The sequence below is a fragment of the Rhipicephalus sanguineus genome, chromosome 2 (genome assembly GCF_013339695.2).
Source record: "Rhipicephalus sanguineus isolate Rsan-2018 chromosome 2, BIME_Rsan_1.4, whole genome shotgun sequence".
NCBI classification, from domain to species: Eukaryota; Metazoa; Arthropoda; class Arachnida; order Ixodida; family Ixodidae; genus Rhipicephalus; species Rhipicephalus sanguineus.
Genome location: NC_051177.1, coordinates 157110347 through 157129796, shown reverse-complemented (window position 1 = coordinate 157129796; position 19450 = coordinate 157110347). Strand labels below are relative to the sequence as shown.

The 19450-nt window shown below is 47.3% G+C and overlaps 1 long non-coding RNA gene across 3 annotated transcripts in view; it reads right to left on the bottom strand.

Annotated features, from left to right (window-relative positions):
- Positions 1 to 407: 407 nt before the first annotated feature.
- The window catches only part of LOC119383833 (uncharacterized), a 41475-nt gene continuing 22432 nt past the window's right edge, over positions 408 to 19450 (bottom strand). For all 3 annotated transcript variants that reach the window (XR_005181755.2, XR_007415171.1, XR_005181756.2), the window contains exons 2-3: positions 6044 to 6180; positions 408 to 515 (exon numbers count right to left, since the gene is read on the bottom strand). This is a non-coding gene — a long non-coding RNA (uncharacterized LOC119383833). The remainder of the gene's footprint in view (positions 516 to 6043; positions 6181 to 19450) is intronic.

Here is a 19450-nt window from a genome sequence, read left to right as displayed (position 1 = left end):
ATGTCCTGTGAGGAAGCTAAAAGAAGCCCCAATAAGTTGTTTTGGAAGCAAACTAATGTACTTTGAGTAAGAAGGGCAAAACTTTTGGGATACCAATAGACATTTCATTCAAGTGAAACAAAATAGGCCACAGTTAATAAATTTTCAAGCAGACATTTTCGTGTATAGGCGTTTGCTGCTACATTATATGGATCTATAATAACAAATTTGAGAATGTTTCGAAGTATCTTAAGATACGATTGCCAAGTATCGTGTCGGATACAATTATTGCAGCAGTATCTTATATCTCTATCTCCAATACCCTGAGTATCTTGTATCGTATCGCGATACAATTTCAAAGTATCTTTGCCCAGCCCTGCTACAGTCACTGTTTTATCGCTACAAAATTAAAAGAGCAGCTTACCCCAATAATAAAATTCTGTGCGTTTTCGCATGGCACTCAATTCCTATGCAAGGCTTACGGAGATAAAGCGTATATCCTTCCGGAAGTGCAAGGCCACCAACGAGGCACATACCTGAAAAAATAGGACACCAGGAATGTGCAATGGAAAAATAAAGAGGTCCTTGTAGTGAAGTCTAGTGCATTGTAAGACAGGCTGCGTAGTAAAAGAGCGCACTTGGCTAAACGATCACACTACTATTAAGGTGTCGGGGCAGAACCTGTCAATCTAGCTTACGTACAAATTCCTTTCGAACTATAATTGTGTAGAAAAGCGTATCCAGAAAGCAAACGCTTTTGCTATGTGCGACAATCTTACTATGGGCGCTCCTGCTGAAGCCAGTTTGGCACTCCGTAAAGCAACTGTTTATAATGGTAGCTGAGCTGCGAATGTGCGTACATAGGCTAAACTAAGCCACAGTCAAACCAAAGAGGTCATCCATCCGTCTACGCGGCCGATATATGATTGGAGTACCGCGGTAAGGGCGCAGCGATTTCAAGAATATTACTATGCTGATTTGCCAGACGAGCTGCATCTGATACCCGATGTCAAAAGTTAAGTTGGAGGTTGGCGGAGAGGTCATGATGGTGAATCTGTCATGACAACTACTTTATTTTTGCCTGAACAATATAATATATCATGCTGTGGGACACGGTGTTGTTTTAATTTGTGCATCATATACATATGTACTGCCACGAAAGGGAAGATTATTGTTGTCGTGCGCTTTAAATTTGCTGCAGGTTCAGCTGCCGTAAATTTCAACGTGTTTTAGCTCTCCAAGTACTGCATAGATTACTGTCGCTTCTAATGCTTGTAAATACGCACCGTACTCTCGTAAGGGCATGGAATGCGCAAGGGTTTATGTGTTTATCCAGAACCTGTCATAAATTCACACGTTTTACGTGCACTAACCTCCCCGTTCTCAAACAATCCTTGGCTCAAGAGAGTTTAATTCGACATTCTTAAGCATAGCGCCGCAGCTTGATTGAACATGATGCGGCGCTTTTGAAGAAATGCCACTCAGTATCGCTCAGTTTACGCGGTGACTACTGCTGCGAAAGGGTACCGCTGCCGTCTACGTTCTCTAGTCGAATCAATACAATTTCCAAACAAAGTGAACGAGAATAGTTATTGTGACATATGGGAAGAACAAGTCACGACAAGAGTATAACTATCACATTATCGAGTTTCCAGTGGTATTTACTCTTTTAAGACCATTTTGATATGATTATCCTCCGTGTATGGCAGGAAGAATACACAATAACGCAATAATAAATGCGAAGCATTTCTTTGCGAACCTCAGGCACTTTGGGCGTTTCTATCTACGTGTCTATCTATCTATGTAGCCGCCTACGTCTGGGCGCTCTCCTGGTCGTCTCCATAACTCGTAATATACCAAAATTGGCATAGCAAGGGATCAGTGTATGACGAACACGATTCACTGGTCATGACATAAATAACGCAAAATACATGTCGCATACTTCACGAAACCCTTTCTCTCAGTCACGTGTGGCACATACCCGCATACCAGAGTTCATGATATGTGGGTATGTGCCACAGGTCATACAATGTCTCAGCCAACACAGTAACCATGAACACACACATTGACACGCAAGGAAAGTGATAATAATAATAACTGTTGGAGCATGAGTGTAGATGTGTGGGTCCTATGTCACAAAACCACGATATCATTATGACAGACGCCGTAGCGAAGGGCTCCGGAATTTTGACCATCTGGTATTCTTTAACGTGCACCGAGATCGCACAGTACAAGGGCATCTAGCATTTTGCCTTCATCGAAATGCGACCGCCGCGGCAGGGATCGAACCCTCGACTTTCGGGTCAGCAGCCGAGCACCGTAACCGCTACACCACAGCGGCGAACGGCAGGAAAGTGAGGAAGCTGAAGATAGAACACCCCTCGAAGACGCTCGACTATCATGCACTCGTTCACTTGGACCACGTTGATTACGCAAAAACCGGGGTCAAGGCTTCCTACAATAAATCTGCCGAGAAATCCACACCTGTCATCATTATCGGTGACTTCAACATTGATTTATCAAGACTCAACAACGCCTGGTCTTTATACTGCGTGAAAAGCGGCTTGAGTGGGGACAGGGCATCAAAAGATCTCGCTGCCACGTCCAGGACAGGAGGCGTCACAGATCATTTCACCGTAAGAGGCGTCCAGGATTTCCACCAGCTGTGCTATACCTCGTACTTCACTGCACTTAGACCCCTCGTAGCCGCTACCACGAACGGATCCGATTAACAAGTCCGGTTCAGCTGCTGGCGCTCACTGATCACGGTGATGATGACCTTCTTCAAGAACTGTCAAGAACCCCTTCTGCACATAGAAATGGGGCCATGAAACGTGCGTGCGTTCTCCGTCATAACGGACAAGTATAGGCAGGGACGTAGCCAGGGGGGGGTTTTGGGGGTTCAAACCCCCCCGAAATTTTTCAGTTTTGCTTGCGTATATATACACGCGCACATACAAACGCACGCACGAACATACATAAAGTGTGGTTGAACCCCCCCCCGAAAAAAATTTCTGGCTACGGCCCTGAGTATAGGCATAGCAACTGTAACGCAACTGTAATAACTGCAATTGTCACTTTAACGTACGTGCAGTGCGCCTGCGCGTGCCACTCGGCTGTGTTTATATCTAGGGTGTCGTACGACGATTTATTATGAGACAGCAACGTCTTAAACAGTCGAGGTAGCACTCGCAGAACACGAAGGTAGATCGCGCGCACAGCAACAACAGAAGCGGAAGCTCTTCTTTCTCTTCCTCACTACACTTTCCTGAATGAAGCTTAGTTATGAGTAACGCCTGTCCTGTGCACTTGTTTTCCTTCTTTGTCCTGTTCGGATTCACTCTATCCAGTATTGAAGAATATAAGCACTACATAAAGGCTTACCGCGTGTGGTGCTGGTAACACCCATGTTGCTGTTGGCATCGTTACGCAACTGTAAAAAACTGGCTATATAATACATATGCGACTCTTCAACATATGTGTGTTTGTATATCACTCCCGCATTTCTCTAGCGTCATTCCGTAACGTTTCGCTCAATGTGAAAAATTGTCCCACAGTCACCATCCCGCGCATGCTTCGCATCACATCGATTCCCACGGAACGTGGGATCTGCCGAATTTTTATTTATGTATGCGCTTCGTCTTGTCTATTAGGAGCAACCCTACTCGTAAACGCGTGTGAGTCCTGTAAAAAACACAATTGGGCCAACACTACGATGAAACCTCAGAGCAAAAGATCAATAAAATGAAATGCACTTACGCCGTAATTGGCCCAAGATTTAGGTTGACATTGCACCAAGAACTTCACATAATAGGCACACAAAGAAATGAAAGAGAAAAAAAACTAACCAAATACAGAAATAATTACATGTCTCGGTAATAAATTGTAAGATTGGAAGGGACCTTATGCGCAATAAAGAACGCTGTCGTAAAACAACCCACCGTAGAAATCACTACGCGGCCATTCGTTTCTCTAAAGATTTTACGGAAATTATTTCGCGTGTATGACTACTCGTTTGTGGACAACAGTTGTGAGTTTAATTTATGCTAAATAATAGTATACACCAGACGTCCCCTGTGGAAACATTCCTAATACATGTTTATTGGTAAGCTCATTACATTACAGCGCGCTATATCAAGGTTACATAGAAAATAGCATGAGGCACCACAATGCCCCTTGGCTTGAACGGTGAAACGAATATTTGTCACGCGGAAAGGCTTGCTCGACCATTGCAACAAGGGATCACTATCGGGTATTGTTACACGTGCTTTACACATTCATCCAGTGTTCGTGTGCATAGAAAGCGCAGTTGATCTGAAATGGCATTTGACGGTGCCACTGCATAGCCTCTAGCATATTTATGCAACGTAAACACGAGCAGACTACAGTGAATGTCGTCTATGCAGTAACAAAATTATTTAAATCTCAGACTGACCCACAGAGAAGTGTGAATAGTCATTCAACCTATTTATCCAACGCCTATTTCACCTTCACGCCGCCTTACTTGTTTATGAGTTTATACACAATAAGAGCAGCTATAGGCGCTAGTTGGTGGTACATCTTGCGTAATTGCGTTTTCTTACCTTGCACGGACTGAGTGAATACACCTCTATACGCACTCTACGTTGTGGTGTCTTCAGTAATTCCCTGTACTTTAAAAAAAGCGCGACTACCCAAGAAGTTTATACGCGCCTGCGTATACGTCGGAATGCTTAACGTTGCTGAAAAAAATATTCGCATGGCGGCTGCTGTGGAAAGCATAAGAGGAAATACGGCGTTAGGCAACCGCAGTGGCTTGCCTGGATTCGCGGAGAGTGATAGCTCTGTCATTTTCAGAGTGATAGCTCTACTACCCCGATAAAAACACAGAAAGCACCACTTTCAACCTATCTGACCTTCAAGCTCATCCGCGGTCAGAGGCGCATGAGTTTTAGCGAAATGCCAATATGGCTCGTTTGCCAAAACGAACACCGCTTCATGGTCAATCCTTCAGGCCGCTTCCGGCAGAGGCGCTGGCTGAATCCGTTTTCTCTGCGCGTTCGTGCCTTAAGCGCCGAGCAGCGCCTGTGTGTTGTCTGGTAGCGCCATGCGTTGCCTCCTATGTCGCTGCCTGTCGTCGAAGCGCATAGACTTCTCGCCGTTTTTGCCTAAACCGAGACATGGAATAACGTTACACCACTGCAAACCAAAAATGTCATCGTTTCGCAAAGGGGCCACACTAGCGTTCAGCGAAACACTAGTGTGGCCCATCCGCCATAACAAACAGTGGCTCAAGGTAAGTCTTTCGAGTAGCCAGAGTCACAGGCGCTAGCTCATGTCAGTTCACCGCGGCTTCCCGCCTAGAGCGCCGAGAGCGCCGATCCGTCTTGAGCCGAGGTAGTCTTGTGGGGAACGCGTGTACTTAAAGGACGGCGGTTTCTCATCCTCCGTGCCTAAACGAAGACCCGCGTGCTGACGTAAAGCTTCCCCGGATGAGTTCGTGGCCACGTTTCTTCCACGTATGAACACGGTGATCAGGTGTTTCTTTACGTCTGTTGCTCGATCATGCCTTACATTTCTGTGTTTTTCAACGCGTTCGTCCAGCAAACTGTTACGTTCGTCCGTTCGGTATTACGCAAGAGTTCCCGTACATTCAGGATACATCATGCTCGTTGGACTGAATGCAGGCAAAAAAAAAGAACAACCAATACCTGTATAAGTACAATAAATTTAGCGCTTCGATTATCCTGAGATATTTAAATCTATTCTAGGAAGACTCCCCCGTGTGCGTGCAGTCTTGATCCAAGAACACAAGTGCCAATTCTGCTGAGCCTTGGACGCCCAGTGAGCCTTCCTTATTTGAATGCAAATACGTACAATATTCTTAGTGGCTTTTACTAATTTGTCTTAGGTAAGCTTTAGACATTAGGTGTTGCTCAGTGCTATAGCAAACGTAGTGGCCTGGTTGATGATACCTTGGATGCGTTTGCCAAAAATGCTATCCACAATGCAATCCACAGTACTTCGCCTATTTCCCTCAATTTCCTTGCTAGAACCTAATAATATTCAAGCATAAACTACTTACCGTGAGCAATTGTCACATTGATACCGGTATGGGGACGATGTCTCTTCCCTGTGACATGTACGGCCATGCACAAAGCTAATGCTAGCAATGTAAATGCAAGGCGCTTGCCCATTTCGGCCGGCATTGTTGCGAACTTTCTGAAAGAAAAAGAACAAACAATCAGACATGACTGCGCAGTTTTTAGCGAGTACTACTTTATTTACTATCTCCTTTATGCGGCTGACAGTCACTACGTATCCGGGTGCGGTTAAAGGTTTTGCCTACTGGAAACTAAAATAACTCACACCACCCGATATATTAACTTGATATTGACACGCGATAGAGATGATGAAGTAGGTTATAGTCACCTGGTACACATGAAATTCTTTATTGGGCTACGAGTAACTTGCGCCCAGAAAACTACGTAACTCAAAGTAGAAGCAAAGCACGCTACACACAAATAGCGGCGATCAATATCATCAGCTGTCGGTAATTTCATATTGGGCGGAACATCAGCCATCGAGCCTTCCAGCATTATCGCTGATGCTCCCGTATGCTTCCGAATGAACGGACTACTCGTGTCCTGCGCGCAATCTTAAAAGAACAATCTCAAACATTCGCGAAGCTTCCTAGCCATTGCGGCATGCCTTGTGCCGTGCGATGCTAACAGTTTTTGTGGGTGAAACCCAATCACATCTAAATAAAGCACTAAGGGCACGTGTCAGCGACCCGTTCCGAAGAGCATCGTGCCGATGTTCAAAAGAGAACATGCGTGGGAAAATAGACACAAAGAGAATTAACAAAAAACTTTTCGGCAGATCCCACGCGCTGTGGGAATCGGTTTCAGGCGAAGCAGTCAGAAAGTACTTCTATGGTGCATTTTATGGCTTTCAGCCAATCGTTACGAGGTGGATGGATGTGATTTGTAAGTGTAGTAGCTGTGTCCACATCATGGGCTTACCAGGCGCGTCGACAACACTGGCGTTTAAAGGGTAACTTATGCTGCGACGTAACGTCAGCCCTCACGTTACGGTATATATACGTCAGTATTATCGAAACTAACTGCACTTTATGGTGCAATCCTGTGAGTATCATGCGTAACGTTCGTTAATATATCCCTCCGGAGTCGAGCAACGCTTCAATATAGCTTGCTGAATTATAAGAAATTATAAGAATACAAATGTAATGCGCCTGTATCCTAGGAGTACATATGCAGTATTTATTGCTTTCTTGTAAAATTACATAGCCAGCATCACAACCAAAACTCACGTTGCGGCGACATTACGCCTGCATAGCCTGTTTTTCTAAAGCAGTTTATATACCTCGAGTGGCTCTGTGGCAGAATACATGATTGCCATGCTGAACGCTTGGGTTCGATTCTTGCTGGGATACTAACGTTTATTCTTTCCATTATTCGGGTCAGTGCTACCCATGTCGGTTTTTCTTAACGATCTCGAATTTAAATTACCAACGTCTGTTCTCGCCCTTCCTGGGCATATATAAACTGTCAATCACATCTGGCGCATACCCGTACACCACGGCCTGTGGTAAACGGGTATGTGCCACACGTGTCTGGAGGAAAGGGTTTGACGACGTACGCGACACGCGACAGCACCTTCGCGTTATTCATGTCATGACCCGACGGTCATATATGTCAGATCATCTTTCCCTCCCATGCCAATTTCGGCCTGCGCAAAATTAAGGAGGCGATCATGAGAGCACCCAGACGTAGGCGGCTAGATAGATAGATAGATAGATAGATAGATAGATAGATAGATAGATAGATAGATAGATAGATAGATAGATAGATAGATAGATAGATAGATAGATAGATAGATAGATAGATAGATAGATAGATAGATAGATAGATAGATAGATAGATAGATAGATATGCTCAAAGTGCCACAGGTTCGCTAAGAAATGCTTCGCATTTATAAAAGCAGGCAGCTTTGCAGTAGTGGTGCGGACAAATCGGAGAGCTCAATTTCTAGGAGCTAAGCAGAAGATGAAGATGATCACGAAGAGGAAGAAGACGAAGAGAGCACGTGTAGGTTCATGGCGATAGTTTTCTGTTCGTTCCGCACGGACTAAAAGTAGGCTTAAGCAACTTGTAACTGTTGAGGTGTTTCTTTGACTGCACTCAGCGACAATGCGCAATGGCGACAGCCAAGGCAAAACACGCACTCACAGTGCGAGCGGGAGGAGCCAGATAGGACAACCCACTACAAGGCGCTAGAGAGCGCAACCCATTACTCATCTCCAAGGCTTAGCTACAATTACCCCGAGTACGAAAAGGGAGCCGCCCGGCAACCTAACTGCTTGTAATTATGAGCGGGTCATTGTAGGCGTTGAGGTGCTCCACGTTGACAACGTCGCGCCCTCGACGGCGCATGTCCGAAGAGGGTTTGACGAGTTCGATCAAGTAGTTGACCAGGGATGTGCGCTCGACGACAAGGTAGGGGCCTCGGTATTTCGGCAGTAGGTTTGAAGAGTGGCCAGTTGCAGTGACAGGGACCGAAAGCCATACAAGCGCTCCACGGAGGAACGTGGACTCAGAAGTGGTATGCCACCGCGAATGCTCTTCTGCCGCTTTTGTTCATGCGTTGTAAAGGTCTTGGCAAACACAGGACACTCTCAAGCAAGCCTGGCTCTGTCAGAAATAGGCGCACATTCAAATGGATCCGGCTTGTATGGGAGTATCGTGTCGATGGTGTGCGACTTGTGCCTTCCGTACAATAAGTAAAAATGTAACAACCCAGTTGTGCTCTGAGGGGCGGTATTATATGCGTAAGTGACGAAGAGCGGAATGGCATCCCAATTTGTGTGATCGGCGGCGACGTACATTGAGAGCATGTCGCCGAGCGTGCGGTTAAAGCGTTCGGTTAAGCCATTCGTCTGCGGGTGGTAAGCAGTAGTTTTGCGGTGAACAGCATGGAACTCTTTGAGAATGGCTTCGACGACTTCCGACAAGAAGACACGGCCTCGATCGCTGAGAAGCTGCTTGGGTGGACCGCAACGCAGAATTTCTTGTATCTTCGCCAGCCGTCGGGTAGTCAGGCATAGCCTGCAGAACTGCTGTTCGCAGTGCCGAAGGTATAATGACAATGCAGTTGGCTCGCTCCTGCGAAAAATTCCTCTTCAGCAGGACGTCGTTTCGCAAGAAAAATGACGCCAATTCTCGCCAGAATTACTAAGGTACAACGGGGTCTCCACCTCTAAATCCTCAACCACGCCTGTCGATTCTGGGTCACCTCGCTGCTGCTCTGCGAATTCGTCTGCACTCAGACTTCCCAGGAAGAGAAGAGAATTCCCGCACTTATGACGCGTCGGCGGTGGGTCAGTGGGGGCTCGTGACAAGCAGTCGGCATCAAAGATCTGTGTTCAGGTCTTGTCAAGGACGGGGATATCAAATTCCTGAAGTCTGAGGCTCTATCGTGCTAGGCGTGCTGAAGGGTCCTTCAGGTTTGCTAGCCAACACAAAACCTGGTGGTCGCTCACGACATTGAAGAACATGTCGTATAGGCATACAAGAGAAACTTGTATTGACTGACCTATGAAGCTGGTGCTCCAGGAAATCCACCTCACCCACAGCCGTGTCTATCACGCGTTGGAAAGTCGCAGGCACGGAGCAAAGATCGAATGGTATCACCTTCACCCCAAACAGCCCGTCTGGTGTTATAAAGGCTGTGTTCTCTCAGTATTTTACGTCCGACTTCGATAAGCCGGTAGCTCGTCTTGAGGTCCATAGGCCAAACCTATTTAACGTTTCTAACTCGATCCTGGGCGTCCTCGCTTCACGGGAGCGGATATACATTGTTCATCGTAGTTTGTTCAAGCCACCGTAATTGACACAGAAACCCAGAATTCCACCCTTCTTGTTGACCTAAAAATACTGGTAATGGAAGAATGGAAAAACTTTATCGAGATCGCGATAGCTTTCATGCCAGAAGCCGGCCGCTCCCACGATGAGGGAGCAAGACGCAGCCTCTTGTCCACATCGCGGGCCTGTTAAACTGCCCATAGGTTTTCTTCAAATGTGAGACAGCGTAGAACTGCGTCCCACCACTCTTCAGTGTCATCTTTCTCTGTCCGTACCGCAGATCAACGCCGGAGCCTATGAATAACGTAATGTGGTCAATGAATTGAGTGCATGTTGTAGGTGTAGAGAACTCTGAATAGACCTTGTTGATTAATAGCGAGTTCGGGTTGGTTCTTGTTGATACTCGCCTTAGCGTAATGGCCAGGGCTTTATTTAGTCTACTGTGCGCAGTGGGGAAGACCATGCTTCCCAAGTACAAGTGCTTGGTTAGCTCACTGTAAACGGGGAGGTGGTGCCTCTAATCTAGAAGTTCAGCAACTTTTTTCTTGTGGCTGCATGGTTAGTAAGTCTTCGTGCAGCATTGTCGACAGATCGGCTGAGGTTAGCGGGAGCACTCTTGATTTCCATAGCGTCAACGGGAAACCAGATGTTCCTGCCTGATTTGGCGACTTTTCCGTCGAGAGTGGCCAGGCAATGTCTAGAAATGATTTACTTGGCAAATGCTCAGAGGGCTCCCCTAGAATAGCAGCAAATCCTACATTTACTTCGCTCGAAAAATGACAATCCTAGCCCTTTCAGCCCTGGATTTTTTATTTTGGCCGGATACATTTTTGTGCGTGTTTTCCTAATAGTTAGGACCTCAGAAGACCAAAAACAAAAAATCGAGCCAGTGGTGCAAGTATTTATGGATTAATTAGCCTGGAATCAAATTAGGTCATCAGGGCTCAGTGGTTGTGAAATTGGGAAAATCGCTTCTTTATTTCTACTGCTCATTAGAGTGCACACAGTGTGAACCACGTCTCATTTTTCAGTGTGATACCACTTGAAACAGCATCTGTACGAGGTCCCGAAAACGGCGCTTAGCCGTCTCACCTGACCCACCTCGGCGTCACCCACGACTTCGGTCAAGCTTTTTCTTTTTAGCGGCTCGCAGCTCCGCAAATATGTCGCAACTTTAGTGTCAATCACAGTGGGGATCATTGAAGAAGTATTTCCACAAGAATGAGCAGTTTTGGTTTCATTTCCGAGGTGCTAGGGGAACTTTTGTGTGGTGTCGTCAATTGACGACACCACGGCCGAAAGGGCTAGGGCTGCTTGTATTGCAATCTCACGTTGTGTGGTGCACGTTGAAGCTAAGTCGACGATTTCATCTTTGCCGTTCAAAAGGGCCACAGTGAAGGCTCGTCTACTGGGCATGAAATCAGCGTCGGCAAACGAACATTCTTCAATGCGACTTTTAGCTTTCTCTAGTAGGGCGATTTCTCTGACTTGCCTTCTACCCACATTAGCAATGGGGTGAAGATTATTTCGGACAGCCATGACTGTTTTATTATTTCGCAGATCTTTGGGAATTTCTTTCATTGCTACCTCCAGTATGCCATCTTGCCACGTCGTCCGCGTAAATGGCGGATTTAAGTAAAGCTTGTATTGACTTACCTGTGTAGCGGGCGCAATATTAACGAGAACTAACAGACAATAACGGTAGGTAAAGTACAGGGGCTGTTATCTGTAGTATTTAGAATATAAATGTGAAGAAAGTAAAGTGGACGAAAAGATGACTTGCCGCCGGCAGGGACCGAACGTGCGACCTTCGAATAACGCGTCCGATGCTCTACCACTGAGCTACGGCGGCGGTCATCCTCCCGTCCACTTTCTGGGGTATATATGTTCACTTTAAACCTAGGAGTGTTAGTCAGCGCCAATCGCAGCCATGGCGGCGAGTGTGGAACACTCTTTTTAGAACGTCTATCTGGCACGTTCTGCCGCAAAAAATATTAGCGTAACCGCAGATGTGTTGCGGCAATCGCACTGACTCGCTAAGCAGTTAGTCATACCTATGTAAAAAACAATGTGCAACTGACCTACACAATGAACACTTTACTTTTCGTCATCCGTTTGAACATATTTTATGTCCTTTTTGTTTACGTTCCGCGTGCTATACAGCCGCAGTACTTCATCCTAGCCGAACCAACCGTTAGGCTTAGACCTGTACTCCGTGCGCCGTGATCGCTGTGAACAACGTGGATATTCAATTACGAAGAATGTAATAACCGTTCAAATGTAATTTCAATCATACCTGACTCATGCGAGGCCATATTTGCAACCTTCGATTACACAAATCAGAAGCTAAAAACGCCGGGATTCAGCGTTACATTGGCTCACTATTGCCGGTGACGTGCCGCTTTCAGCGGTACGAGCCCATATGCAAGGACTGACTGCTGGAGCAGGTTTATGGTATTATCAGACTGATGCTAATGTCATATTGGGTTGCGAATGATAAGTTCGTTCGATGCAGTTATATGAACTACATTTACGACACTCGATCACACACTTCTGAGGAAGCGCGCGCGCGCGCGCTCGACAGATGATTGCTTTAGCGTATACGTACGTCCATCGCTTAACTAAAACTAAAGCTGGAGATGTGTAGGACACAGAATAGAATAATATTTTCAAGATATTCGATAAGTTTTTCTTTCGACTTCTCGCGACCCAATACCACATCTTATAGGAGTTCCACCCAGCGAGCCCAGTTTTTTTCAAAGTGCTGCCAGTGTTCCCAGTGCGCGGGCAGACACTGTACAGCGTTGTCCGTGCCTCCCAGTGCGCTGTAAGACACTGGGCCACACTGTACAGCATTCCCAGCGTCTTCCAGCGCACTGGGCGGCACTGGCCACGCTGTACAGTTTGTCCCAGTGCCTCCCAGCGCGCTGTAGTACACTGGGACACACTGTACAGTGTTTCCAGTGCCACCCAGTGCGCTGAAAGGCACTGGGAGACACTGGAAACGCTGTTTTTTCTTATAGGGATACGTTGGCCGACATTTTTCATACGATGTGATAGCTTTGTGTGCGATAACCGCGACCATGCCGCGCTTGCCTCTGTAGTCCCGTCTTCCTTCTCAACGTGGCCATCCCTTTTACGCTAGTAAACATGCCCAATTATGCTCGATACAAACTTGCCAAATTTTCGCCTTAACTACTGTGCTCTGAATTACCATGACCATTCTGACCTCTAGACTGCACTTCTTTTCGTCTTTTCGCCCTCCCTATTTTCTTCTGTACAGTACACCGAAAACACGAATCACCAACTTGTCCAATCGCACGCTCCGATTCCTTCTCCTTTTAATGTCGTGCACGCTCCTCTCTCATCGACATTATTCTTATGTGTAGCCCCGACACTTCGGTATCAGTAAGTTATAACTCAACCCAAAGTCGCCACTTATGCCGAAGACTACTGCCAGCTCGCAGCGTCATTTATGGCGCAAGAGCAGGTACACCAGAAACACTGTCATAGCGAAAGCGGATCACCTCGATTGTATTAACGTGGAAGAACGGTGTGACTACGCATTCCATCTTCAACTCTATAGGCTTTAGCCCCAAAGCATAGGACAGAGTATAACTCTTCCTACCGGTTCTTCGTCAGACGCCCCCGACAAAGTTTCTTAGCCTATTCAGCAACCTACTGAGCAAGAACGCCATGGTCATGAACCTACACGTCAATCAATACAGTTGTCAATGCAGTCGACAGAGAAGAAAAACAAGGTTGTTTCGTCATCCAGACGTCTTAGGCGAATGCATCAAGGACAGTATGAGCTTTTGTCCAGTTGTTCAATTATTCGCTAGTGACGCAAATTAATATGAAATGTCAATACACGCGTCAGGTTTACACTTATCTATAGCAAGACGTTCTACACCCCATGAAAAGCGCATAAAAGTTGTTTTAGGTATATTCTCATGTCTCCCAAGTGTTACCTAAATAAAGTTTTTCAACCAACCAACCAACCTAAGTGTTACAGAATATTTCTATCTATTCTGCCCTTCCAGAATTCACATTTCTGCTTCAGCAAAATTTAAGGTTATTCACCGGCTAGAAATGCATGCATATGTTATAGAGTGAAAAGCATTTCTTAGCGAACACCAGGCACTTTGAGCGTTTCTATCTATCTATCTATCTATCTATCTATCTATCTATCTATCTATCTATCTATCTATCTATCTATCTATCTATCTATCTATCTATCTATCTATCTATCTATCTATCTATCTATCTATCTATCTATCTATCTATCTATCTATCTATCTATCTATCTATCTAGCTCTCGTGATCCCCTGCTTATGTTGGTGTAGACCCAACTTGGCATGGGAGCATAAGCGCATTTGACGAATGGGACTGCCTGGTCAACACGGCTAACGTGAAAATCCTGTCGCGTACGTCGTCAAACCCTTTCTATACCCGTTTACCACGGGCTGCGGTGTGCGGGTATGCGCCACAGGTGACTGACAGTTTATATCTTCACAGGGACCACGAGGACAGACATTCGTAATTTTAATGCGAGATCGTTAAGAAAAAATGCCAGGCCTGCGCTGAAAGCGCAGCACAGTCATAGCGAAAGCTGGAAGAGCGGCGTTTCTAGATCCCGTTGTAAGCTCTCTTGGGTCTACTAGTACAGATACACTAGCAAGGTACCCACTACGCCATAAATCACAAATTTTGTGAAGTTGGGAAGCACCTACTAAGCCAATATTCGTCATTCTGCGGAGAAACGAGGCACCAGCTACACGTATGTAAGGCATTATGTGCACTTTGTTGAAGCGACGACTCATGACGATGATGAATTATGGCTCAGCCCTTTGTAATGGGCTGGAAGCTTTAAACGGCACACCAGTTATGTAATTTGCATTGGGTAACGGGCGGTCGCTATTTCCCTCTCCCGCCCTGCTCTAAAACATACGTTGACGTGGGAAAGAGGGGGGGGGGGGGCGAATAACTTTATTGAGACACCGAGGGAATGGATCGTGCGCTTATGGGCTACCTTGGCAGCCAACACAAGTGCACTCGCGAGGAACCCACTACGCTATAAATCGTTGTAATTTTTAAGATGTAGGGAAGCAGGCACTATGCCATTTTTCGTCATTCTACGGAGAGCCGTGGTACTTGCTGAACGCATGTAAGGCATTACGCGCACTTTGTTGATGCTGTGCCTGATGACGATGAAGAATTATGGCGGAGCCCTTGGTGATGGGTTGGAAGCATTCAACAACCTACTAGTTGCTCAATTCGCATCGTGTGATGCCTGGTTATTACAGAATTCGCGTTGTTCGACGCTTGGTGTTTATTTTACTCTTCTACCACGCTACATTGCATATGTTAAAGGGCCCGTAAACAGGCTGCGACTTTTTTTTTTACACCCCGCAAACAAGCTCGCTTATTCGTACAGTAGACCGCGGTGATCACGTTTTCCGAATATTACAGCGCTGCGCGCGGCGCGGACCCCTCATTTCGGAAAACAACTCCCGCTCTTCTTTCCTACGCCTGACCAATCCTCCTCGTACGCGCAGTGACGCAAACTCGGCGATCGGCGAGTTTGCGTAGCACTGAGCTCGTCGAGTTGTCTAAGCCAGGTCTCAACAAACAGCAGTCGAGTTAACGTCAGTTCCTGTTCCCACCCACCGCTGCGAAACTGCGCCTTCTTTCTTGGACCTGCGGTGATGCGGTTTCGGCCACACAGTAAAGCGCGAAACAGACGGTACGATTTTGCCTCCGATCCGGCGTGCGGCGTCGGATGTCCGGCATACGGCGTACGACGATTCAGCACACACGGGGCGAACGAGCGATCGGCCGTACGCTCCGCCCACATACGGTGCCTCGTCATGCACACTCGGAGGACTTCGTATCATCGCAATGAAGCACAAAACAAACAACTTTGCACAGCCACGCTTCGTTCTATTTGAAAATAATCACTAAAACTGCGCCTTTGTGAACGACAAGCACATCGCAACAGCTCGCCGTCACTCACGACCCCGAGAGGTAGGCCTATCATGGCGGACGCCGGCCGTCGCCTACGCCTTTCGCGATCACACGTGAGCTCGTCATAGAGCGCTTGTTTTTGCAAACACGATTAAGCTTTGTACTCGCATGTAACGCGTTAGCACACGCTATTAACTTTCTCGACGCCATCGATGTGAAGAGCAATGGTGGAAGCGAAGCGAGCCGGCTCGCCGAGACGACGGTGTCGCTATGTTTACCTACGAAATGGCCTTGCATCGCTGCTCGCGATCTCGCATGTGGTTTGGAAACGGGCTCTGTCTTGCAGAAATGGCATTCTTCAAACATCACTTTATTCAATCAGGAATTATTTCACGTCACAAACAAAATGTACTCGATGTTTATCATGCCGCCGCGAGCGGCGATGTCGGCAAATGCTCCGAGGCTCGACTCCACCGACGCGCCTTGGCCACGGTGACCGGAGCGGCGACATGGAGAGGGCGCCACCAGCGGCGTGACGACACACGTCTCCCGAGCTGTCATTGGCTGCGGCCTTCCGAGGTCCGATGCGGCGGCGAAAATATCTGCCCGGTTGGATACACGCCGGACATGCGATGCGGCGATCCGATGCGATGAAACGTCACGAAACGTCACCATTCCGGCTGTCGCATCGGATGGAAAATCGTACCGTCTGTCTCGGCCTTAACGCAGTTGTCATACGTATGTACCCGCACTGCATGGCACCTGCACGCAGTTTGCCTTCGACATGAGCAACACGTGAAGGAAGCGTTGTTCAGTTGTCGGCTGCAAATCGAGCGGAGAAAGGGGGAATCTCCGGTAGCTCGGACGGGTCGCCCTTGCTGCAAACGGGGTTCTCAACGCTTTTCTCTCGCGCCCCTTCGTCTTGGAAAGCAAGCACGCATTCCTGCTGCATTGTGAACTGTCACGAATGTTCAAAAATACCGAAAAGCCGAAAACTGCCCGTCAAGTTGCGGAGCACGTGCGACAATGTAAACAATAAACAACCAGGAGCTGCAGCAAGCGGAAGTACGTTGCGACTGATCCCGCTCGCCGATGACGTCAACTGCTGACATCGTGTCACGTTGCCGAAGTGGGTGGAGTCACGACGACGGGCTACGCCTTCCCCTCCCTGTGGCGAAGAAGGGTGGCGAGGCCGCGTGAGAATTTGAAACCAGCTGAAACGGATGTTCTAACCCCTGTAACTTCCTTATTATAGCACGTATTCGCAAAATTATTGCGGCAGCATGTTCACATAGCAAAAGTGCGCATAATTCCCTTCATTACAATTTTTGGACCTCGAGGTTGTTTACTGGCCCTTTATGGCTCATTCACACTGGGGAATCCGCCGGCCACAGCGACCGGAATTCGCGCGCCGCCGAAATTCAACATTGTTCACACCGCTTAGCAACCGCACCGCCGAAACTAGGGCGCCTAGTTGTCATCGTCCCTTCCCGCGAAGGAACGCTGGCATCGACGTGCTCTGCGTTGTGTACGCGTTTCGTTATGGCGAAGCGCATAAACAGGAGCAGGGTCGTCGAACTGCTGGGCCTTCTGGAAAGGAACTTTCTGGCGATGTCTGACGAGGAGAAACATGCGTTCGCCGAACAAGAAACGACGCAAGCACTCGTGGTTGGTTCGCCCTGATTTGCAAGACGCGAGAAGCTTGGCCGAGCCGAGATAATGCTACCCGTTTTGCGAGATCGCGATGGTGTATTGCAAAGAAAATAATCGCTAGAACACTTGGCACTTGTCGAGAGCTACATGATGATTACGAAAGACTTCGCTGTTGCTGCGGGCTTCGACGACTCCAATATCGCAAGCACGCCGCCATTTTTCGAATGTTCTACTCGCGTTCCGATTGGTTCGCGGTGAGGGAATCGGCGGCAGCTGCCGCAAAAATCGGTCCAGGACCGATCGACGCGGAAAGGGATTTTCCGGCGGATCTCGCTGCCGCCGAAGTGGATTCCGCGCGCTCTCGCCGCCGAATGTCTCAGTGTGAATGCGCCCTTAATGTGGTTCCTTCCCGACATGAAGCCTGTATAGGGTCTTTTTGCAAAGCAGTGTCAAGCACCGGCATGGCTCAGAGGTTGAATACTGGGCTCCTACGCAGAGGGCCCAGGTTTGAACCTCGTTCAATCCTGGATTTTTTCGTTATTTCGTTTTTTTTTCTTATTTAAACGATAGCGGTTACGGACACCGGCGACGCCGGCGGACAACTACGGTGCCAAAAACGGCCGCTGAAATGATCTCATAACAGCTTTCGCTGTAAAAGTTACAGCGGCAGCGTTGACCCGACGAATGCAAAGTATAAATGTTAGGATCCCAGCAGGAATCCAACACAAGCATTGTGCGTGGCAGTCAGGTATTCTACGACAGAGCCACGCCACATCTATAAATTGCTTTAGAAAAAACACACTATGCCGGCGTAATGTCGGTGCAACGTAAAATGTGGTTGTGGTGCTGCCTATCTAATTTTATAACAAAATAACAAACACTACATACGTACTCCTACGATACAGGCATCATGTCAGGTAAACGTCTGTGGTTCCGTTGGCTCCGCTTTTATAGCCGTCTCATAAACATTACGTTTGTATTTCTATGTTTCAGCAAGCTATAATTCAAGCGTTGCTGGACCCCGAAGGAATGCGTTAACGAAAGTTACGTATGATATTCACATAATCCACCGTAAAAGTGCACTTCGTTTCCATAATACTGACGTCTGTGCTCTACCGTGAGTGCTGACGTTACGTGAGACCATGAGTTGCCCTTTAAACTCCAGTGTTGTCGACGTGCCTGGCAGGGCCACGAAATGAACACACATACTACACGTCAGGTTGCCAAGGCTAGGGTATTTTCCCTATTTGTAGGGTATGTCAGAATTTTGGCGCCATGATGGGGAGCAGGGCGGTAATACGATTGTTTTTAGAAGACCTAGGGTAATTTCCACAATTTGCTCGTCATCGATCAGCGAGAAATGTAGACGATTAACGCGATATGTCCGAGTGTTACACTCTTAAGTAGATCCGAAAACGAAATCTGTCTTTGAATAAAATCTGAATTGTCTTAATTCACATGTCAGCAGCATAGGGCAGAGACAGAAGATAATATGCCACACATCCCTCTGATAGCAGTGTTGTTTTTTTTCTCATGCAGAGTTTTTTCTCCTCCGTTTCCCATTCGTTCGTTGCCTGGATAGGCCTCTAAATTTTGCGACGGCGGTCGGTTTGAGTAAATAGGCAAAGCCTTAGATGCCTCATCAACCACGAAAATTGACCGTCGGCGTCAACGCGCTTGAAGGTCGTGGAGTCGGAGGTTGTAATTCCTGGTGGTTCAGCATTTTTTTCTGTATTTCGAGCCGGTCTTGGGCTCACTGCGTCTTGTCCGTAGTCAAAGCAAGGGTGACAGCGAGGTCGAAGTAAAACAAACAACAACTTACTTAAGAAATGACTCATGCGGAAGGGGCAGTGCAAGGGCGCATGGGCGCGAGGCAGGGCACTCCAAAACGCGTGGCAGCAGCAACCGGCCAGAGTGAGAGGCAGCGTCCATCCATGGCGGCAGCCAAGAGACCAATCCCCGGCAGCATGCTGGTTGCCCCTTTTATG